This window comes from Schistocerca piceifrons, chromosome 1 (assembly GCF_021461385.2).
Source record: "Schistocerca piceifrons isolate TAMUIC-IGC-003096 chromosome 1, iqSchPice1.1, whole genome shotgun sequence".
In the NCBI taxonomy this organism is placed as follows: Eukaryota; Metazoa; Arthropoda; class Insecta; order Orthoptera; family Acrididae; genus Schistocerca; species Schistocerca piceifrons.
In genome coordinates this window covers 456,214,597-456,238,563 of record NC_060138.1, presented here as the reverse complement: position 1 = coordinate 456,238,563, position 23,967 = coordinate 456,214,597, and the positions used below count along the sequence as shown (strand labels likewise).

The window sequence follows — 23,967 nt, the reverse complement described above, 5'->3', positions numbered from 1 at the left end:
AGCAGGAGTGCTGGGAGCGGTATGTCTGCACAATTGGCCGCCATGTCTCTCCATCGCAGGTCTAGGCCAAGATTAGACGCCTCTATGGCATTTGCACCCCTGTCAGCGTCCCTGTGCTCTCACTGAATGGAGCAGTTTGTACAGACTCCGACGTAATTGCCAACCGATTGGCAGAGCATTTTGCTCTGAGTTCCGCTTCTGCGAATTACCCACTGGCCTTCCGCTCCATTAAAGAGCAGACGCGGTATTCCTGCCTGTCGTAAGAGACGACTAAAAGGAGTCTCAACTGTTTCGGCCTTTACTGTGGTGGTCCCCTAAGGGGTTTGACCACTCCATTTCTAAATTTTTCCGTTAGTGCGTACCATTTGGGGAAGGACACCTTACGTGGTGCATCTTAAATCCATCTTGCCCTAAGATCTGGCACACCTGATTTTTCATGTAGTTGGACTTACATCGAGCTTCCGGCCACATCCACTGCACTGTGTTCCGGGTAGCATACATTCCCTCCAATGTGCACTTCCATCTTTGCCCTCATGATGTACATGAATATTTCGACACCCGACATCCAGCACGGTAGCCAGTCCATTGCGGTGGGGTTGTCATGTACCCTCTTGGCGGTAGCCCCATGACTACATAGGGATCGCACTGCTGATGCCTGAGCTGCTACCTCCCCACGTACGCCGAGGAGTAGATGCCGATCCCTCTGGGGCATCAGGACTCCTGGCAAAGGCCATCCTCCCAGGTGGTCTTTGCTATGGCTGGGTGGCGCCTGTGGGGGAGCCCCTGGTCAGAGTGGGTGGCATCAGGGCGGATGACCCGCAATGAAGCGTGGTACATCATCTCTCGCTGGTGGGCCACCACCAGCAGTCTCTAAGCGATCGAGGTCTAACCTCAACGAGAAGAAATTTGATTAGAGATCGTTTCCCTCCCTGGCCACTCCATGGGAGGAACGTATGGCTAAAGAAGGCAGTGGAGAATATTCACCCCGGTACCTCGTGTGTACGCAGGTTGATGGAGAATCGTTTATGTCGACCAAGCACCAGTTTTTGTGGAGCATTTAGAGGACGACTTCGGGAAGGTGGAGGGCTTGTCCAAATACGCTCTGGTTCTGTGCTCATCCAAACAGCGTCCTCTGCCCAGTCATGGAGGTTGCTCACTCTCGACAATTTGGGGCTGTATGCAGAGGTGCTCGGAAAGGAGGCGCCAACCTCGAATGACGAGGTGTTCACTTCGTCTGGCGCGTCCATCTGGGTCCAAGGGATAATCAGGTAGCCATCACTGCCTACATCTTGGCCTTCGAGGGTGATGTCTTACCCGAAAGGGTTAATGTGATGTGAAGCCATATATCCCTTCTCCGATGCGGTGTTTTATGTGCTGGAAGTTCGGGCACATGTCATCTCACTGTACTTCCAGCATCACATGTCGAGATTGTGGACGTCCTTCGCATCCCAATACTCCATGTGCTCCAACTCCCATCTGTGTTAACTGTGGAGAACACCATTCCTCCTGCTCACCGGACTGTAGGATCTTCCAGAAAGAAAGGAGGATCTGGAATATAAGACCCTGGACCACCTGATCTACACCGAGGCAAGGCAGAAATATGAGCGGCTACATCCTGCGCCGATGACATCCACCTATGCCGCTGCTGCAACACCGGTACGATCCTCTACCGTGTTGTCACGTACTGTTGCCTCTCAGCTATGTCATAATGAACTGGCCCCCTTGGTTGTGGGGGGGCACTTCCCCCTCTGTTGCTCCTGCTCCATCTACTTCAGGAGCAACACCACCCCAACAATTGGGGACATTAGTTCCCCCTTCCCAGCCGGAGAAGCGTCGACTTCTTCGGCTACTCTAGCCAGGAAGGGGTCCCTTGGGGCCCTCCAATCCCAGGCTTTGCCCAGTGCCAAAGCGTACACCCGCAAGTATCTCAAAAAACCACCGGTCGCTGGTCGTAGGGCGTCACGGTCGTCTTCTGTCCCTGAGACCGACCCAGTGAGGCCCTCCCAGCCAGATCCACCGAAGACACAGCGCGCAAAGAACTCCAAGAAAAATGCTCTCAAGCATCCTGACATTGCGGTGGCACTTGTCCCACCGCAACCTTCCCACTCTGCATCTGAAGATGAGGTGGAGATTCTGGCGTTCGCTGAGGACCTCGATCTCGCCATTCCCTCGGACGCAATGGATAGCTGTCGCACCCAGTAGCAGTAGGGGCCCAGCAGGCGTAATCTACCTCCCCAGTCCCTTCACTCCTTTCCCATCCATGGACAATATCATCTTACATTGGAACTGCAGCGGTTTCTTCCACCATCTAGCTGAGCTCCGCCACCTTATCAGCCTTCTCCCTTTCTTCTACATTGCTCTTCAGGAAACTTGGTTTCCAGCAATGCGAACCCCCGCCATCCATGGCTATCGGGGTTATTATAAGAACTGGGCAGCTTATGAAAGGGTGTCTGGTGGCGTCTGCATATATGTCCTAAACTCTCTTCACAGCGAGTCTGTACCTCTACAAACACATTTAGAGGCTGTCACTGTTCGGGTGTGGACGCCACAGGCTGTTATCGTCTGCAGTCTTTACCTTCCATCGGATGGTGATGTCGCCCAGCATGTCCTGGCTGCTCTGATAGCCCAATTGCCGCCCCCTTTCCTGTTACTGGGCGACTTCAACGCCCATAACCCTCTGTGGGGTGAGTCAGTGGCAACAGGTCGAGGCGCCACCGTTGAGCATTTATTGGGCAGCTCGATTTCTCGATTTTAAATGATGGTGTCTTCACACACTTCAGTGTGCCGCATGGCACATACTCCGCCATTGACCTTTCGATCTGTAGCCCTAGCCTCTTACCGTCTGTCCAATGGAGTGTGCACAACGACCTGTGTGGCAGTGACCACTTTCCGATCTCTCTGTCACTGCCACAGCGTCAGTCTTCTGGGCGTCCTAGGAATGGGATATGAATAAGGCAGACTGGGACTTGTTTTCCTCCACTGCCGCTATTGAGACTCTCTCTAGTGATGACATTGATGCAGTCACCACCAGCATCGTCACTGCCGCCGAATCTGCCATTCCCCGTTCTTCTTGGTCCCCTCAGCGGCGGACTGTGCCTTGGTGGTCGCCTGAGATCGCTGAAGCGATTAAAGATCGCCGGCGGGCGCTCCAGCGTCACAAGCGGCATCCCTCCATCGAACACCTTATCGCCTACAAACAGCTCCGTGGGCGAGCCCGCCGCCTTATCCGCCAACGCAAGCAGGAGTGCTTGGAGCGGTATGTGTCCACCATTGGCCTCCATGTCTCTCCATCGCACGTCTGGGCCAAGATTCGACGCGTCTACGGCTATCGGACCCCTGTCAGCGTCCCTGACTCTGACGTCACTGCAAACCGCTTGGCAGAGCATTTTGCTCTGATTTCCGCTTCTGCGAATTACCCCCTGGCCTTCTGCTCCATTAAAGAGCGGATGGAACGTCGAAGTCTTTCTTTTTGCACCCACCATTCTGAATCCTACAATGCTCCATTCAGTGAGTGGGACTTTCACAGTGCCCTTGCCTCTAGCCCTGATACCACTCCTGGGCCAGATCGCATCCACTGTCAGATGCTGAAACACCTTTCAGTGGACTGCAAGCGACACCTCCTCGACCTTTACAACCGTCTCTGGGTCGAGGGTGAGTTTCCGTCGCAATGGCGGGAAAGCATTGTCATCCCCGTTTTGAAACCTGGAAAGAACCCTCTGGAGGTGGACAGCTACCGCTCCATTAGCCTCACCAACGTTCTTTGCAAGTTGCTTGAACGGATGGTGAGCCGGCGCTTGAATTGGGTACTGGAGTCTCCGGGCCTTCTGGCTCCGTCTCAGGGTGGGTTCCGTAACGGCCTGTCCGCCGCCGACAATCTGGTGAGCCTGGAGTCTGCCATCCGTACTGTCTTTGCCCGCCGTCAGCACCTGGTCGCTGTCTTTTTCGACATGCGGAAGGCGTACGATACGACATGGTGTCATCACATCCTTTCTACACTTCATGGATGGGGTCTTTGGGGCCCTCTGCCGATCTTTATCCGCAATTTTCTGTCGTATCGTACCTTCCGCGTGCAAGTCGCAGCCTCCCATAGTTCCTCCCGAGTCCAGGAGAATGGGGTACCACAGGGATCTTTCGTCAGTGTCTGCCCGTTTTTAATTGCAATAAACGGGCTCGCTGCAGCGGTGGGAAATTCTGTCTCCGCTTCCCTGTATGCTGACGACCTCTGCCTTTACTATAGCTCTATTGGCATCGCAGCTGCTGAACGTCAGCTACAGGGCGCTATCCGCAAGGCGCAGTCTTGGGCTGTAGCGCATGGTTTTCAGTTTTCGGCTGCCAAGACTCGCGTTATGCATTTCTGCCGGCGCCGAACGGTCCAACCTGCGCCGCGGCTTTATCTTGACGGCGAACTTCTTGCTGTGGTGGAGACCCACAGGTTTTTGGGTGTAGTGTTTGATGCTTGGTTGACTTGGCTGCCTCATATTCGGCATCTTAAACAGGCATGTTGGCGGCATCTAAATGCTCTGCAATGCTTGAGCCACACCAGCTGGGGCACCGACCGATCTACCCTGTTACGGCTCTACCAGGCATTAATCCAGTCTCGTCTGGCTTATGGGAGGCTGGCTTATGGCTCAGCATCCCTGTCTGCGTTGCGGGTGCTGGACCCAATCTTACACAGTGGAATACGACTTGCCGCTGGTGCCTTCCGGACCAGCCCTGTGGACAGCATACTAGTGGAGGCAGGTGTCCCTCCCCTGCGGTTACGGCGCCAACGTTTGCTGGCCGCTTATGCTGCCCGTGCTTTTAGCTTGCCTGGGCATCCGAAGTATCGTCTCCTGTTCCCGCAATCGGTCTTATATCTGCCAGAACGTCGGATCCGAGCAGGTTGTACGATCGCGGTCCGCATCAAAGAACTTCTCTCCGGGCTTAGGGTTTTCACTGTTCCACCTCCTTTGTGGGCCACTTTGCGTACTTCCCCATGGTGTGTTCCTCGCCCTTGCCTTCGGCTCGACTTGGCACGGGGCCTGAAGGACTCAGTCCCTCCAGAGGCCTTCCGCCGCCGTTCTTATTCCATCCTGGCCACGTATCAGGGCTCTGCCGTTGTATACACTGACGGTTCGATGGTTGCTGGTCGTGTCGGTTATGCGCTAACTCTAGGGGACCATTCCGAACAACGTTCCTTGCCAGATGGCTGCAGCGTTTACACTGCTGAGCTGGTCGCCGTCTTTCATACCCTAGAGTATATCCGCTCCTGCTCAGGTGAGTCCTTCGTTATCTGTAGCGATTCCCTGAGCAGTTTACGAGCTCTCGACCAGTGTTTCGCTCGTTCTCGTCTGGTGATGGCTATCCATGTGTCCCTGCATACTCTTGCCCGTTGCGGCCGCTCTGTGGTCTTTGTGTGGACCCCCGGTCATGTTGGTATCCCGGGCAATGAACGTGTTGACCGCCTGGCCAAACAGGCCACCAGTGAACCCACTCTAGACATTAGCCTTCTGGAGACTGATTTGAGGGCAGTCTTACGCCGCAAAGTTTTTGCGCTATGGGACGTTGAATGGCGTAAACTGACCACGCATAATAAACTCCGTGCTGTCAAGGAGACGACAGCTGCGTGGCGGTCATCCCTGCGAGACACTCCTTTGCTGGCTCAGCATTGGCCACTCCCGGCTGACACACAGTTATTTACTGCGGCGGGAGGACCCTCCTCGATGTCGCCGCAGGGCGGCTTTGACAGTGGCCCACATTTTGTTGGCCCGCCCCCTTTTAGCTGTGTTCAGGCAGACATTTGCGTTGCCTGATACGCTCCCTGCCCTTTTATCTGATGAACCTGGTGTGGCTGGCTTAGTTTTACGTTTTATTCGGGCAGGGGGTTTTTATCGTTTAATCTGAGTGTTTGTACTGTTCTTTTGTGTTGATTCTGACCATTGCCCTACAATTTTAATCTGAGTTTTTAATGTGTTTCTCGGTGGTTGGCTTTTCCTTTTTTGTTTCTATGGTCGGCCAACCACCGTCACACTCTGTGTGATTTTAGTTCGTGTTGTCTGGTCTTTGTCTAAGTTTCTCTTGTTCTGTGTCGTCTGTGATCTAGTCTGTTACTCGTTTTTATTCTCTGTGGGTGTTTTTAGTATTTGGAAAAAGGGACCGATGACCGTAGCAGTCTGGTCCCTTTAATCCCACAAACCAACCAACCAACCAAAGAGCAGAGGGAATGTCGGAGCTTTTCTTTTCACACCCACCATGCTGAATCCTACAATGTTCCATTCAGTGAGTGGGAATTTCACAGTGCCCTAGCCACTTGCCCTGATACAGCTCCTGGTCCAGATCGCATCCACTGTCAGGTGCTGAAACACCTTTCAGTGGACTGCCAGCGATGCCTCCTTGATCTTTACACCCATATTTGGGTCGAGGGTCAGTTTCTGTTGCATTGGCGGGAAAGCATTTTTATCCCCATTTTGAAACATGGCAAGAACCCTTTGGAGGTGGACAGCTACAGCCCCATTAACCTCACCAACGTTCTGTGCAAGTTTCTTGAACAGATGGTGAGCCAGCGGTTGAGTTGGGTACTCGAGTCTTGAGGCCTTCTGGCTCTGTCTGAAGGTGGGTTCCGTACAGGCCGCTCTGCCGCCGACAATCTGGTGAACCTGGAGTCAGCCATCTGCACGGCCTTTGCCCGCCGTCAGCACCTGGTCGCTGTCTTTTTCGACATCCAGAAGGCGTACGATAAGACATGTCGTCATCACATGCTCTCTACGCTTCATGGTTGGGGTCTTCAGGGTCCACTGCCGATTTTCGTCCGAAATTTTCTGTCGCATCGAACCTTCCCCGTGCAAGTCGTGGCCTCCCATAGTTCCTCCCGAGTTCAGGAGAACGAGGTGCCGCTGGGATCTGTTTTAAGTGTCTGCCTGTTTTTAATAGCAATTAACGGGCTCTCTGCAGCGATGGGAAGGTCTGTCTCAGCGTCCTTGTATGTTGACGCCTTCTGCCTTTACTATAGCTCTATTGGCATTGCAGCTGCTGAACGTCAGCTACAGGGCGCTGTATGCAAGGCGCAGGCTTGGGCTGTTGCGCATGGCTTCCAGTTTTCGGCTGCCAAGACCTGCGTTATGCATTTCTGCAGGCGATGCACCGTTCACCCGGAGCTGCGGCTTTATGTTAATGGCGAACTTCTTGCTGTGGTGGAGACACATAGGTATTTGGGCGTGGTTTTTGATGCTTGGTTGACTTGGCTGCCTCATATTCGGCAGCTTAAACAGTTGTGTTGGTGGCTTCTAAATACTCTGCGATGCTTGAGCCACACGCGTTGGGTCGCTGACCAATCTACCCTCTTATGGCTCTACCAGGCGTTAATGCAGTCTCGTCTGGATTATGGGAACTTGGTTTATGGTTCAGCATCCCCTTCGGCGTTGAGGGTCCTGGACCCAATCCTTCACAGCAGGTTACGCCTTGCCTCTGGTTCTTTCTGGACCAGCCCTGTGGACAGCATACTCGTGGCCGCAGATGTCCCACCACTGTTGTTACGGCGCCAACGTTTGCTGGCCGCTTATGCTACGCATGTTTGTAGCCTGCCCGGACATCCTATGTATCGTCTTCTATTCCCACAGTCACTCGTCCATCTCCCAGAACGTTAGCCCTGGTCGGGTTGTACGATTGTGGTTTGCATCAGAGAGCTTCTCTCCGGGCGTGGGGTTCTCGCTGTTCCACCTCCTTTCCGTGCCCCTCTGCATACACCCCCATGGTGTGTGCCCCGCCCTTGCTTTCGGCTTGACTTGGCACAGGGCCCGAAGGACTTAGTCCCTCCGGAGGCCTTCCACCTCCACTTTTATTCCATCCTCGCCATGTATCGGGGCTCTGGAGTTGTTTACACTGACGGTTCGATGGTCGTTGGTTGTGTTGGTTATGCTCCAACTCAAGGGGACCATTCCAGACAACGTTCATTGCTGGCTGGATGCAGCGTTTTCACTGCTGAGCTAGTCGCCATCTTTCGTGCCCTAGAGTATATCCGCTCCTGCTCAGATGAGTCCTTCGTTATCTGTAGCGACTCCCTGAGCAGTTTACGAGCTATCGACCAGTGCTTCCCTCGCTCTCGTCTGGAGATGGCCGTCCAGGAGTCCCTGCATACTCTTGCCCATTGCGGCCGATCTGTGGTCTTTATGTGGACCCCAGGCCATGTTGGGATACATGGCAATGAAAATGTTGACCGCCTGGCGAATGAGGCCACCAGTAAACCATCACTGGAGATTGGACTCCCGGCGACTGATTTGCGGGCAATTGTACGCTGCAAAATTTTCGATTTATGGGACACTGAATTGCGCAACCTGCCTTCGCCAAACAAACTCCGTCCTATCAAGGAGACGACGGCTGTGAGGTGGTCATCCATGTGGGTCCCTCGCAAGGAGTCTCTTGTCCTATGCCAGCTGCGCATTGGGCACACTTGGCTGAAGCACGGCCACTTATTGCACCGTGTGGACCCCTCTCTTGTCGCTGCGGCTCTGCTTTGTCTGTGGTCCACATTTGCGCTGCCTGATACGCTCCCTGCCCTTTTAACAGATGACTCTGCCATGACGGACTTAGTTTTGCGTTTTATTTGGGCAGGGGGTTTTTATCATTTAATATGAGTGTTAATATTTTATTTTATTTTTTTGTGTTGATTCTGGCCTTTGGCCTACGCTTTTTAATGTGTTCTCAGTGGCTGGCTTTTCCTTTTTTATCTCTATGGTCGGTCAACCATGGTCGGTCAACCACTGTCACACTCTGTGTGATTTTAATTCGTTTTGTCTGTTCTTTGTCTGCGTTTTTCTTGTCCTGTGTCGTCTGTTGTCTCGCTTATCCGTTTTTTTACTCTGTGTGGGTGTTTTTAAGTTTTGGAACAAGGGACCGATGATCGTTGCAGTCTCGTCCCTTTAATCCCACAAACCAACCAACCAACCAGGACGCATGTGGCCGAATTACAACTCCTTGTACAAGAGTGCCAGAGTGCCCCTTGTGCCTATGTCTCCAAGAGACACATTTTCGGGCCACTGCTGCTCCTTCTTTATGGGGCTATACCGTATATCGAAAAGATGATCTGACGGGGGAAACGGCAAACGGTGGTGTTGCGGTTTTTGTCCGTGACATGCACCACTCATCTGAGCTCCCTCTCATTACGGACTTGCAAGCAGTTGCAGTTGACCTTCTTGTGGGGCAGAGGCTCAAAATCTGTTCCGTTTGAAACGTCCCCTTAGAATAATTATACATAAGACTGTGCTTAACCTGACACACAATATTTTTAGCGCAACGCAATCTGACTTTCAATAACCCTACAAAAGAATGGCCCTGACTAACATTAACCTGTACCTTTCACAAATCACTTACCTCACAAAAATCTTCGTTACTCAAGCTACTGCAATACAGCGAGCGCCACTACTGCCAGCTAAATGAAAGATTCAAACTACGAAAGGCACTAACTACTGATGGGCATAGTTAGCAAATGAAAGATTTTAATAGAGAACAAACAATGTATTTACCTTAATAGTCATAATATATATATATCAGTTCATGACAAATTTCAAAACTCCGCCATCTCTCTCCCCACATCCACCACTGCTGGCGGCTCACCTCCAACTGCGCAACACTACGCGCTGTTCACATCCAGCTGCCGCTGCCCAACACTACAATGGCAGACAACAATGCAAACTAGCCACAGACTGCACACAGCACAGCCAGTGATTTTCACACAGAGCGCTACGTGGCGTTACCAATAAGAAAACCTAAAGAGCCTACTTACATAGCCCCCATGCTCCCCACAAAAAATTTTACAAATTGTTCTGGGCAGTGGCCACTAATGATTTGAAAAAATTTTTCATAATTACAATAACAAAGAAATCAAATGCACACGCTTATTGATACAATGTTGGTCAAAAGCTAAAATTTTGTCACAGTCCATAAAGACAGTCCTGATCATTCATCATAATAGTAATTACAGGTTTTTTTTCACAAAGTCTCCTTAGTAAAAGAAATTGCACACAGAAGTAGTGGATTTCCATGCAGTCTTGAAGAAGTAGTGTTGTCCTTCCAACGGAAAGACAGTGCTGACTCTTGACATGCACACAGGTAATGGGCCACAACAGAGCAAACCCACAGCAGAGTCAGTCGAAATTTTGAAGAGTATTGGTAGGTAGGTCATCACAGAGCAGGCCCACTGTAGTCCTGGTAGAGATTACGGTATTGATGGGCCATCAGAGGTGCAGACCCACTGCAGTCCTGGTAGAGATTGTGGTATTGGTGAGTCAGCAAAGGTGTAGACCTAATGTAGTCCTTGTAGAAATAATGGTATTGGTGAGTCAGCAAAGGTGTAGACCCACTGTAGTCCTTGTAGAAATGGCCAGTAGCCATCCGTTGCGACTGTGCAGGTGCACAATCACCATTGAAGAGTCTTGCGGAGAATATAGCAAGTCCATAAACCACCACTTGTCCACTCACAAATTTTTGGAATTGTCCTTAGAACCAGCAATGCTGTTATCCAGTCTCTTGCTGAATCATTAACACACGTGCAAACACTATCAGTCCCTACTTTTCACATATTGTCCATATACTATGACCAACAGAAACGTGTGCAGTGAAATGTAACTTACAAGTTGCTTAATTTGATGAACTGCTGTCAATTACAATTTTATAACATGAGAATACAATAACAAAGGTACAAAATACATCATTAAAGAACATAACAATACAGATAACATTTGTAGTACAGGCTTTACAAAAGAATCGAACTAACATATACATCAGTGTTACAGGAATTATGACATAAGTAAATACATAAAAGATCAGAATAACTTTTGAAACATCAACTTTACACTTGAGCATTAAAACAAAAAAAATGGTTCAAATGGCTCTGAGCACTATGGGACTTAACTACTGGGGTCATCAGTCCCCTAGAACTTAGAACTACTTAAACCTAACTAACCTAAGGACATCACACACATCCATGCCCGAGGCAGGATTCGAACCTGCGACCGTAGCAGTCGCGCGGCTCCGGACTGAGCGCCTAGAACCGCTAGACCACCGCGGCCGGCCCAGCATTAAAACAAAACAGAATAAATAATGTCTAAGCATATTTACAAGGTAAATAACATATTATTAATGCCAATTACATTTGAGGATAACAGTATTCCTCATCATAGTGAATGTAGCTTAGTATTAGAAGAAGAAAAAATTCTATGAAACTACACAGAGACAGGAAGAAAACAAATACACAAGGGTACACAAACACATAGTGGGATAACACAAAAGGAAAGGACAGGGTTTGTTTTCAGTGTAACATTTGGTACTGCAGTCCAACCCAAAACTTCATTCCATAGATCTTTCGTCTTATTTCAACATTTGTTTCCACCAAAAAAAATCCTATTCAAGCATACTTTCTGTATTTGTATGTTCTCATATTTCTTATCTCATTATTTATTTTCCATTATCTTACCTCATCATTTATTTCCCAGAAAATCCTACCTAAACAATTAATACAAAAATCAATGACAAAAAATTCAAATTGGCAAAGCAATTGCAATATTACAACTAATATAAGGCACTGTGCAGCAAACAAGAAAAATAAATCCGTAGTAAAACTGGCTTAACAGCGTAATACAAAGTCAAATTCCGTAACATTATGCCTGGCAATCAGCAGCAGCAAATGATATAACTAGTACCTAAACATGACAAAGCTCAAGCAGAAAAAATAGTACACTAAAGACAACAATGCAGACAAGGGAAATGTATATTCACATCTTAATATCTATGTAATTAAAGTGGTGCACCACAAGAAGTTATTCTACCAAAAAAGTTACCAAGTACTTGAAAAGAAAATTATGAATGCAGTTCCTGTGAAGGCAAATGTCTTTTTGTGCTCCCTCATTTTTTTTGAAAAAAATTATTATTCACTCGATCTGTAGACAGAAAATACTTATATTAGTACATCTATAAAATTTTATTTTAACCAATGCTGCAGTGCCGCTAGAAACTAGATATTAAACAAAATGAGCAATCTCTCAACTAGAAAGACAATGAATGTAAAATGTTTCTCATCATTTCATTAGGCATTTTAGTAAATATCATAAATTAAGAGCTCCACAGTTTAATCATATGTTTTCAAGTTCGAGCGTGTCGTATTTGCGATTCTTTCTACAAAGGAATGTCAATAGCGAGGATAATGGCCTCCCTTTTTTTTTTTTTTTTTTTTTTTTTTGCACCTAATGGCTTTCTTTTGTCAGATGTCTACCTCTCAGCTGGGCGCCCAATACGCATTACGCCAAGGTCATTTACCTTTCTTGCTGAAATATTTACGACGGCAGTTTCCGTCACAGTGACAGTCTCACATAAAAATATTTCACAGGTCAAGAATTTGGGTTACAAATCTGTAGAAACAAAATCCTATAAATATAACAGTGTCCAAAAAAATTTTCGTCGGCATTGTAATACATTCACGCATTTACATACATTTCATAACTCTTAAAGTACGATTCTTGGTTTCCAACATCCTTTTCCACAAATCAGAGTCCCTAACCACTACTCATTATTCATATATGTATTCGTCGACACTTCTTTAATATTTCATCATAATAAATATGTAGCATAATCAAATTCCTCATATACGGTAGCATCATCTTATTGATCATAAACATACCTCAGCAGCATAATACACATCATCATCGTAATAATAACATCATAAAACCTCAGCCAAATCTCAAAATCGTCGTAGCTTCCTCCAATAGTTTCAAAACCTAAAAAAAATTCTCTGCTCATGTCAGTAGTGTCATTTACCTCAAACGTACTTTAAAAACCATGCTCCCTTACCAAATACATCATTCAAAGCTCTCATGGTATCACAATGGGTCCGAAAAAATATGAACAGTTCACAAAGTACAAACAAAATACAATTTCACAAGTGTGAAGTTACCCAACGGTGTAATTGCGTAAACATGTGTCACTGATGTAGTAAAAAAATTTCTTTCTCTGTTAAATGATCAGATAGCTGTGTAATTCTGTGTTAGAGAAATATGGTACCGATGTGTAAAGTTGTATAAGCAAATACCATATTAGCTAGGGCTCCTTGTGCTTACCAAACACATGATACACAAAGTAAGCGAGGATTAATGTAATTATACCCTTAGGTGTTACAGATTACAGCAATGGAATGAAATATATCACGGAAAACCCTTGTATCATTGTACTCCAAATATCTTAAAAAATGCATGTTTTAAGTGCGAAATTAATCACTCAAATACGTGTCCTGTAGCGCTAAATGTGCGTCTTGCTGTAAGATAATCTCTGTGGAAGTGTCGTAGTTATCGTCCTCCGAAAGCTAAGTTCTGCAGAAGCCAATGTACTTACCTCATGATACACCAAATTTCAAGTAAACCAAAATGTTGCATTAAAATCTCATTAGCAGTACTGGTAAATGTTCTAAGTATGTGAGCCTTATAGTCGTTACGTAATCGTGCAACTAACAAGCAAGAATGTACACACACCATAACACTGTGGCATCTGTTCACTATAACAATGCATTCGTAATTTCTGTTTAAAAATGTTCCCTAGGTTCTAGACTGGATATTTAACTTCAAACATTGTTGCATGTTAACAGATTCTTAAGTCTGACAAAGCATACTAGAAATGTGAAGTGAAAAGTTTTATACCAAAGACTAAGTTAAAAAGCAGATTATCTTTCAATAAACGGTTTTACATGTGAAATGTGGTGCAAGCCTTTACTCTTCCTACTATGCAAAGCTCGAGCTTCAACGGAATTATCATGTATACGTCGGTAAAGAATACTGGAATTTTTCTCAAGGTTAGCTATGTTATTTTTCTCCCAGCCAGCCGGCGAACGTGGCTGCCTGCGGTGCAAGTCATTGTCTGTCCCTTTGTTGGCACGCGTCGTTATTGGGATTAGGAGACCTAACTTCTACAAATTCGCCTTGCTGAGAGGGCCCAGCTCTGTTAGAATCCCGCCAGTTCTGATGAAATTCACGTCTATCGTTATGATTATATCGTCTGTCGTCATGTCGGTAGTTCCTGTAGTTTCTTTCTTGTCGGTTATGTGGTGGAGAATTTCTTCCTGAATCGTACCTGCGCGCTGAACTGTTGCGTCTGAAGTTATTCTGCCTCCCTTGATAATAATTGTTTTGGTTCCCATATTGTCTGTTTCTAAGGTAATCTCTGTCATATTCATTACTACGGAAATGCGATCTTTCTCTGTAACTATTATTACTCTGCCAGTGGTTGTCATATGGGTGGTGTCTGTTTTGGTCATGATTTGCGTTGTAAGAATAGCCTTGACGTGTCCAGTTATTGTTTCTGTCGTCACGGAATTGTGACGTATGTGAACTGTAGTGATTGTTTTCCTGTTTTCGCATCCGGCGACTGTCTGTGTCAATTTCTAATTCTTGTAGGAGTCCCTGAAAAGCTTCAATGTCGTCTTTGCAACGTCCTGCCAAAATAATATGTCGTAAATGTTCAGGCAATTTGATTAAGCAAATGCGGATGAGTTCTGAGGGGCTGTATGGGTTTGAAAGATACTGATTCTTATGCAACATGTCTTCAAAATATTTGACAAGACTGGAAAATTCAGATTGTTCGAAATGTTTCATCATTTACCCGGTCTTGTGTAGCTTGAGACCAATATGCTGAGAGGAAGGCATGGTAAAATTCTCCTTCACTGTGGCAATCGTGAATGACCGATCGCATTCTTACAGCTGGTTCATTCTCTAAGTAGCCACACATAAATTCTAATCTGTGTTCTAACGACCAGTTGGGAGGAAAACAATGAGAGAATTGATGGAGCCATGCTTGTGGATGAATGTCGTTGCCAGAATTCTTAAATGTTTTGAATTTACGTGTAGTAATGAACAGCTTATAGTCAAAATCATCATGTCGGCGAGTCGCATATCGGTCATTGTTAGGTCGTGTTGGCCGTTCCATCTCAAAATTCGGTGCACATTGCCAATTTCTTTCATAACTTCCGAAATGCCCTGTGTTATTATTTTTGCGGCTTTTCCGTATTTCTAAGTCCCTCTTCCCGTGTTGGAGCGCGAGTGTCCTCTGAAATATGTAATTCTTGTATTACCTGCGTCAACTGATCTTGTACTTCCCGGATTTCTCTTTTGTACTGTGTATTGATTTGATTTTGATTTTGTTTGAATTTTCTAATTTGTTCATACTCTTCTGTGTCATTAAAGACTACCGGTTTTGTGTCATTCAGATCATCATCTACCTTTGTAGATAAGTTAGTGACCTGATCCGAAAGTTCAACTAGTTTCTCTGATAATGTACTAATTTCCTCCATGTGTCTTTCTACTGTGTCCTTTAAGTTTTCCTGAGTTTTTGGAAGTTGCGTAACCGAATTGGTAGATGCAACTGAGTCAATTTTAGCTTGCAAGGTCTCATGATTTTCATGAACAATAATTTGCAGTTCTTTTATGGCTGCTTCGTGATTCTGTAATGCATTTTCATGCCGCGAAAAAATACGTTGAAAATGCTCACAAATTTGTGTTTTTACGTCGTTACAGACTTTTTGACATTTCGATTCGATTTTATGTAACTCAGTAGTCAAATCTTCATGTGTTTGTTCAAGCGTGGTGTGAAGATTTTGTTCCATTGCGTCTAATTTTTTAAGATTTTGTTCCACTGTGTCTAACTTTTTAAGATTTTGTTCCATTGTGTCTAACTTTTGAAGATTTTGTCCCATTTGTCTCTGATTTTGTTGCATTTGTTGCATTAATTGCAATAGTAATGTATTAGTGTCTGGAATCTGTTTCTCTATGCTTTTTTGCAGATCATTTTCACCGGCAACATTCACATTTTGACAAGCAGAAAATGTGTCTTGACTCATTTGAGAAAACGGTGAGGACCCAAAACCTGAGTCTACAGTATTTGCAATATTGTGTTCCGTCATTCCCGATTCCTGAGGCGAGCTGTTGCCGACCGATCGATCGATAATGCTTCCCTGTTCGCTAATTGTTTCACTGCCAACACCATTGTTTGCAGCCCACTCCATTTCCCTATGCACAGTTACCAAATTACTACTTTGAACATTAGTTAATTCATTGCTCTGCAGCGCTAACACACTGCTTTCGTCTTCACTGTCATTTCTCAGTTTACTTTGAAGCCGAGTATTACGTTTTTCACACTCCATTATTGTCACAATATTTCACACGACAACACAGAAAAGCACAATTTGAAGAGCAAAATAACAAAACACATTAACATAGCATTGAAAATAATATCTAGTTAATTGCAAGCGCAGCTGCGAAATACTTGCTGCAAATCTACATGCATGCCACAACTGCTTTACTGTACAACAATGAAAAACTACAACTACAAAGGAAATTCTCTCTATAATTATGTGCTAGCAATAAACAAAAGCTACACTAATTACACAAACTACAAGAAAAAAAATCAGAAGATTCCAGTGAAGTATCCTGGCGGGGTCGCCATATGAAACGTCCCCTTAGAACAATTATACATAAGACTGTGCTTAAGCTGACACACAATATTTTTAGCGCAACGCAATCTGACTTTCAATAACCCTACAAAAGAATGGCCCTGACTAACATTAACCTGTACCTTTCACAAATCACTTACCTCACAAAAATCTTCGTTACTCAAGCTCCTGCAATACAGCGAGCGCCACTACTGCCAGCTAAATGAAAGATTCAAACTACGGAAGGCACTAACTACTGATAGGCATAGTTAGCAAATGAAAGATTTTAATAGAGAACAAACAATGTATTTACCTTAATAGTCATAATATATATATCAGTTCATGACAAATTTCAAAACTCCGCCATCTCTCTCCCCACATCCACCACTGCTGGCAGCTCACCTCCAACTGTGCAACGCTACGTGCTGTTCACATCCAGCTCCCGCTGCCCAACACTACAATGGCAGACAACAATGCAAACTAGCCACAGACTGCACACAGCACAGCCAGTGATTTTCACACAGAGCGCTACGTGGCGTTACCAATAGGAAAACCTAAACAGCCTACTTACACGTTTACTTACTGCCTCAGGATGCAATAGACTCTGAAGCTCTCACAGACCTTATTAGCCAACTCCCCCGCCCATTTCTCCTTCTGGGTGACTTCAATGCTCATAATGTCTTATGGGGCTCTACGACTACTTGCCCCAGGGGTCGCGTTCTGGAAAGCCTCATGACGTCTGAAGACCTGTGCATCCTCAACTCTGGTGCTCCCACTCATTTCTGTACTGCTTCTGTGTCGTCGTCAGCTATTGACCTTTCCTTTTGCTCTCCAGCACTCATGGATTCTGCTCTATGGGAGGTTGTTGCTGACCTCCATTCTTGTGACTACATCCCCCTTTGGATTCGCCTCCTGGATGAGGCCGTGGCATTACCAGTGCCGCCGCAGTGGCACCTCTGCAGAGCTGACTGGACACCTTTCAGCCGTTTGGCTGTTTTGGAACACCGTGCCAGCGTCCACGAATGGGTCGACCATGTTACAGCCATGATCTCCCATGCTGCTGAATTGTCCATCCCACGGTCCTCAGGTCACCCCAGGAGGCATCCTGTCCCTTGGTGGTCCCACTGAGTGCCGCTCAGCCATCCGAGCCTGCCGTGCAGCTCTGCGCCGCTTCAAGTGCCTTCCCTCAGCTGACAATCTTGCGGCCTTTTGGGTGGCAAGGGCCAAGGCTCAGCGAGTGATTAAAGAGAGCAAACGATGGTCATGGCAATCGTTCTTGAACTCCATCTCCTGCTCCACTAGTTCTACGAAAGTATGGGAAGCCATCAGGAGGATTTCCGGAAAACGCAGCCAACTACCTGTCACGGCATTGCTGGCTGGGATGTCTCCTCATGGCGCCGAGACACATTGCCCAGACACTGGCCATGCATTTTGCGGAATCTAACGCCGCTATTAACTGTGATCCAGATTTCTGCCGCTACCGCACTGCCATCGAGAGGGCTCACTTGGACTTCCAGTCTCCCAATTCTGAACCCTACAACTGCCCCTTCACAATGTGGGAACTGGATTCGGCTCATGATACTGCGCCCGGTCATGATCAAATCCGGTACAGCATGCTGCAGCACTTGTTGCTGCCATCCAAGGAAGTTCTCCTGAGTTGTTTTAATATTATATGGTTATCCAGCACGTTCCCTGACTATGGTGGGAGGTGATTTTGATTCCCTCCTCAAACTGGGGAAGGACCGAACGCATCCCAGTAGTTATCAGAGTACTGCTTTGACGAGCTGTGTCGGGAAGACGTTGGAACGCATGGTCAACTGTCGCCTGGTTTGGCTGCTCGAGACCAGGCAGCTCCTTAGCCACTCTCAGTGTGGCTTTCGGAGATGTCGTTCAAATATAGACAACTTGACCCTGCTTGAGGCGGCCTTCCTCCGTAACCAGAATTGTCTAGGTGTATTCTTTGACATTAATAAGGCGTATGACACTACTTGGCGCCGCCTTATCCTCAGTCAACTCCATCAGTGGGGCTTTTGTGGCCATCTCCCCATCTTCATTCGGTCCTCTCTTTCCTACCGCCTATTTCGATATCTGGTTGGTAATGTGCTATCTGATTTGTACGTGCAGGAGAATGGTGTTCCTCAGGGAAGCATTTTAAGTGTCACCCTCCTTGCTAGTCAGCAGTTGCAGCTTACGATAAAGCGATTAGAGGCATGGACTGCGAAGATGGGTTTTACCTTTTCTGCAGACAAATGTGTGTGTGTTCATTTTAATCGTTCTCGACGTCTTTTTAATTTCCCTGAATTGCGTCTGAGGGACACCATTCTTCCTTTTAGCGACACTGCGAGGTTCCTGGGCCTCAATTTTGATTCCAAGTTGTCGTGGTTGCCGCACCTTAAAGACCTCAAGGTGCGGGCCCTGAAGGCACTGAATATTTTGAAGTGTCTGAGCCATCAGTCCTGGGGAGCAGATCGGGCGCGTCTGCTGCAGTTTTATAGGGCTTTCGTCCGATCGCGTCTTGACTATGGATGCACCGTGTATGGGTCAGCGATGCCTTCGTATCTGAAGATCCTTGACGCAGTACACCATGAGGGTATCAGGTTGGCCACTGGTGCCTTCTGTACCAGTCCCATCCCCAGCCTGTGTGGTGAGGCAGGGGAACCGCCGCTCTCCATCCGGAGGAAACGCCTTATGGTGCGACAGGTGTGTCAATTCCTTGCCTGTCCTACCTCCCCCTACCGTTGCCCGACCGTCTATGGAACGTCTCTTTTCCAGTCGTCCCAGGGCAACGAGACCATTTGGGATTCGTGACAAGCATATGCTTGAGTCCTTTGACGTGGAGCGTGTGGCACCCCAACTCCAGGGTTTTACCCGCCTGCCTCCCTGGTTGCTCCAGAGGCCCAGCGTCCTTTTAGACTTGTCAGAGTACCGGAGGACCTGCACCCCTGCGTTTGTTTTTGCCTCCTTATTTTACGATATTTTAAACCAGCATCCTGACCATGTACCAGTATTTACGGATGGATCTGTTGTTTTCCCTGATCGAGTCGTCAAGTTACGGCTTCCTGTGGTGTTTACCATCTTTGATGCTGAATTGTTTGCGATCTTGCGGGCACTGGAGCAGATGAGATGTGTTCCCAGTCTTAAGTTTCTCATCTGTTCTGACTCCCAGAGTGCCCTTCAGACCATGCAACACTTGTACCCAGCGGATACCGTCGTCCAGAACATCCATGATGCCCTACTCCCCTGCAACGGCAGGGGAAGGAGGTTTCTTTCTGCTGAGTGCCAGGGCACGTGGGTATTAGGGGAAACGAACTGGCGGATGTGGGTACCAAAGATGCATGTTCCCTCCTTCACGTTGTTGAATGTGCCGTACCCTCCATGCTGTTACCTCCCTTTTGCGATTTCGTGTTATGCTTCAATGGCAAGAGGAGTGGCTGGCAGTCGGTGAAAATAAGCTGCGTCTGGTCAAGGCCACCACACAGCCATGGTGTACGTCCTACCAGTCATGCAAGCGGGCTGAGGTTCTGCTCACTCGCGTCCGCATCGGGCACAGTCCCTTAACGCATGGTTTTCTACTCCAGCAGGAAGACCCCCCAATCTGCAGTGCTTGTGGCGTCCAGATTACTGTCCGCCACATTTTACCTGACTGTCTTTTATTCTCTGACCAGAGGGCGGTGGTTTCCTTGCCACCGGATTTGCCCTCTATTTTGCAAGACGACCCAACAACTGTGGTTAAGGTCTTACGGTTTTGTGTCCTGTCCAATTTGTTGCCTAGTATTTTAGGGAGAGGATTTTAATGTGCTGCTGGGTGACTGGCTCGGCCAGGTTTTAGGTAAGAGGTCCGCCAGTCACCATTATCTACTTGTTTCACTTCGATTTCTGTTCTCTTTTCCTTGTGTTTCCTTTCCTTTTTTAGTGGGTTTCTTGTGCTCTTGTTTGCCTCTGTATGTGAGGATTTTGAACTGTATCAGGTCTGTGTCTTTTAGCCTTTCTCCTTGTTCGCTGTCCGTCTTCGTCCCTTCACCGCTTGTGTTCCTGTTTCTATGCGTTTGGGCGCAGATGACCACGCTGTTTAGCGCCCGAAAACCTCAAACCACACACACACACACACACACACACACACACAGCTGCTGAACATCAGCTGCAGGGCGCTATCCGCAAGGCGCAGTCTCAGGCTGTAGCGCATGTAGACGAGTACTGTTTCCTCTCCCATAACTACGGAAGTTTTCCCAGGATTAAGGATTCTTCTGTAGAGGCCGGAAGCAAATTTTGTAACTCCGATCAGTCCATGCATGCCGGGCGTCGTCAAATACGCTCTCGCAATAAAGTTATTGTTGCTGAACAGAAAGTCTTTATTCTTATGATTCACGTTAAGCAAAGGTCGGACAACCACCAGTTTAGCCGGACCCGACATGGCTAAAATCAAAGTGTAGTATCCGTTCTTATCAGCTTAATGGTAGCAAGGTCGCATACAAAACACACTGATATGCGATGTATTTTCTTTAGTCATTGCTCTCCCGGCACCCGAATATGACGAAGCTGCAGCGTGCAGGCTCCAGAATGTGGCCGGCCTTGCTGTGAGGGCAGCAACCGCCGGTGTTTCTGCCGGACCTGCCCGGCATTGAATACTTCCTACCTCTTTTTTCTCCCGATTATGGCTGAGGGTTGCGAGGTGCTCAGGCCCCATCTGGCCCCTGCTCGATCGAGGGGAGGCGATCTGGAGTGAGGCAGATGCAGACCGGTCCCCTGTGTGTCCAGCCTTTGCTGTCGACACCGGCGGCAGAGTTGGTAGCGACATATGAGCCTTCCACTCTGCTCGTCTTCCTTTTTTCCCCCGGCCAGCTACGTCTGGGTCTCCACCGGGGCTAACACAAGAATATCACTCTTTCCATCTTGGCCAGAATACATCATTGGGTCGCACCAAGATCTTATATCCCAGAGATAATTCTTAGTTACGTCGGCCCGAAACGTGATGCTCCGGTATCCGGTCTCTACCGTAGAGCTACACCTTCGCGGATGATTTTCATCCTTACCAACTGTCAACCTCTCCAACGTTCCTTTCCAAATATTACCTCAATGATTAAATAAAATCTGTTCTTATCAGCTTAATATCTGATACGTCCTGCATCGCAGGACCAAAATATTAAACTCATTTTTGGTTCGTGACGGAGTGCTAGAGGCTTGCTCCACCTCTGTTGCGGTTTGGCCCGGCATTGCAGTACCGCCGGGATCGGCCCACCTAAAACGTCGGTACGATGCGAATGCAGCGTCTGAAATTCAGCGCGCCCTTGGAGAGACGTCGCCGTACTGCCAAATCGATGGTACTTTAGAAAAATTTATACTAAAACTGATTTTTCTGTTTCAGATGCACCAGCTGCTGTCCAGGACTTTGCCGCCACCACGCCTCCTGATGTCAGCGAGGAGGTCCTGACGCCGATCACCGCCACAGAGGTGCAACAGAAGGCGAGCAATACTGCTCCTGGGGCAGACAGAGTCACCTACTCGGACTTGCGTCGTGAGGACCCTCGCTGTCATGTGCTAGCTAAGATCTTCTTGCGCTGCTGGGAAGAGCGGAAGACTCCAGTGCAGTGGAAAGTATCCACTACCGTCCTCATCCACAAGAAAGGGCACATCTCGGACGTGACGAACTGGCGGCCTTTAGCATTGAGCTCCACCATCTCTAAGCTCTTTGCTGCAATCGTTGCGGATCGCACACCCTCTGGGCAGAGCGTCTGAGCCTGCTCTCTCCAGAACAAAAGGGCTTCCGGACGTTCGAAGGTTGCTATGAGCACAACTTTATTGTGCAGACGGAAATTGATGATGCAAGACGCAGGGGAGGCCAAGCATGCTTTGCTTGGCTTGATCTAGCGAATGCTTTCGGCTCAGTGCCTCATGCTCACCTCCTCGGAGTACTGAGCGGGATGGGACTACCAGAGCAATTGCATCAGCTAATTGTCTACATGTACAATGGTTGCTCCACCCACGTCCGGGCATCTGACGGACTAACGGAGGAGATAGAGATTCAAGCAGGGACAAGCAGGGCTGTCCACTGTCGCCCATCGTCTTTAACCTCGCGCTCGAGCCGGTACTTCGCGCCGCAACCTCGTTCAGAAATGAGTGTGGTATTCCGCTTTGCGGCGTCAGTGTGAGTGCACTGGCGTATGCGGACGATATCGTGCTACTAGCGCGAGATTCACGGTCGATGCAGACACTCCTCAATGTTGTGGGTGAGGCGGCAACGTGGGCCAGGCTTACCTTCAAGCCGTCGAAGTGTGCCACGCTTCACATCCGCCATCGGGAGACATTAGGTTCGGTATTCGCCCTGCAAGGGGGAGAACCAGCCGTGCTCGGTGAGGGCGACGCCTACCTCCATCTCGGCGTCCCTACCGGGTACAAAGTCTCGCAGACGCCAACGGTTGCGATCGCTGCAGTTCGACGTGACTTGGAGCTCCTAGACGCTTGCCTGCTGGCTCCCTGGCAGGAGATTCTACATCTACATCTACATTTATACTCCGCAAGCCACCCAACGGTGTGTGGCGGAGGGCACTTTACGTGCCACTGTTATTACCTCCCTTTCCTGTTCCAGTCGCGTATGGTTCGCGGGAAGAACGACTGTCTGAAAGCCTCCGTGCGCGCTCTAATCTCTCTAATTTTACACTCGTGATCTCCTCGGGAGGTATAAGTAGGGGGAAGCAATATATTCGATACCTCATCCAGAAACGCACCCTCTCGAAACCTGGCGAGCAAGCTACACCGCGATGCAGAGCGCCTCTCTTTCAGAGTCTGCCACTTGAGTTTGTTAAACATCTCCGTAACGCTATCACGGTTACCAAATAACCCTGTGACGAAACGCGCCGCTCTTCTTTGGATCTTCTCTATCTCCTCCGTCAACCCGATCTGGTACGGATCCCACACTGATGAGCAATACTCAAGTATAGGTCGAACGAGTGTTTTGTAAGCCACCTCCTTTGTTGATGGACTACATTTTCTAAGGACTCTCCCAATGAATCTCAACCTGGTACCCGCCTTACCAACAATTAATTTTATATGATCATTCCACTTCAAATCGTTCCGCACGCATACTCCCAGATATTTTACAGATGTAACTGCTACCAGTGTTTGTTCCGCTATCATATAATCATACAATAAAGGATCCTTCTTTCTATGTGTTCGCAATACATTAAATTCGTCTATGTTAATGGTCAGTTGCCACTCCCTGCACCAAGTGCCTATCCGCTGCAGATCTTCCTGCATTTCGCTACAATTTTCTAATGCTGCAACTTCTCTGTATACTACAGCATCATCCGCGAAAAGCCTCATGGGACTTCTGACACTATCTACTAGGTCATTTATATATATTGTGAAAAGCAATGGTCCCATAACACTCCCTTGTGGCACGCCAGAAGTTACTTTAACGTCTGTAGACGTCTCTCCATTGATATCAACATGCTGTGTTCTGTTTGCTAAAAACTCTTCAATCCAGCCACACAGCTGGTCTGATATTCCGTAGGCTCTTACTTTGTTTATCAGGC

The 23,967-nt window shown here is 47.7% G+C and overlaps 1 pseudogene; it reads left to right on the top strand.

The window, feature by feature from the left end:
* The first annotated feature begins 21,502 nt into the window (after positions 1-21,502).
* On the top strand, positions 21,503-21,679 carry LOC124719360 (annotated as a pseudogene).
* The last annotated feature ends 2,288 nt before the right edge of the window (positions 21,680-23,967 follow it).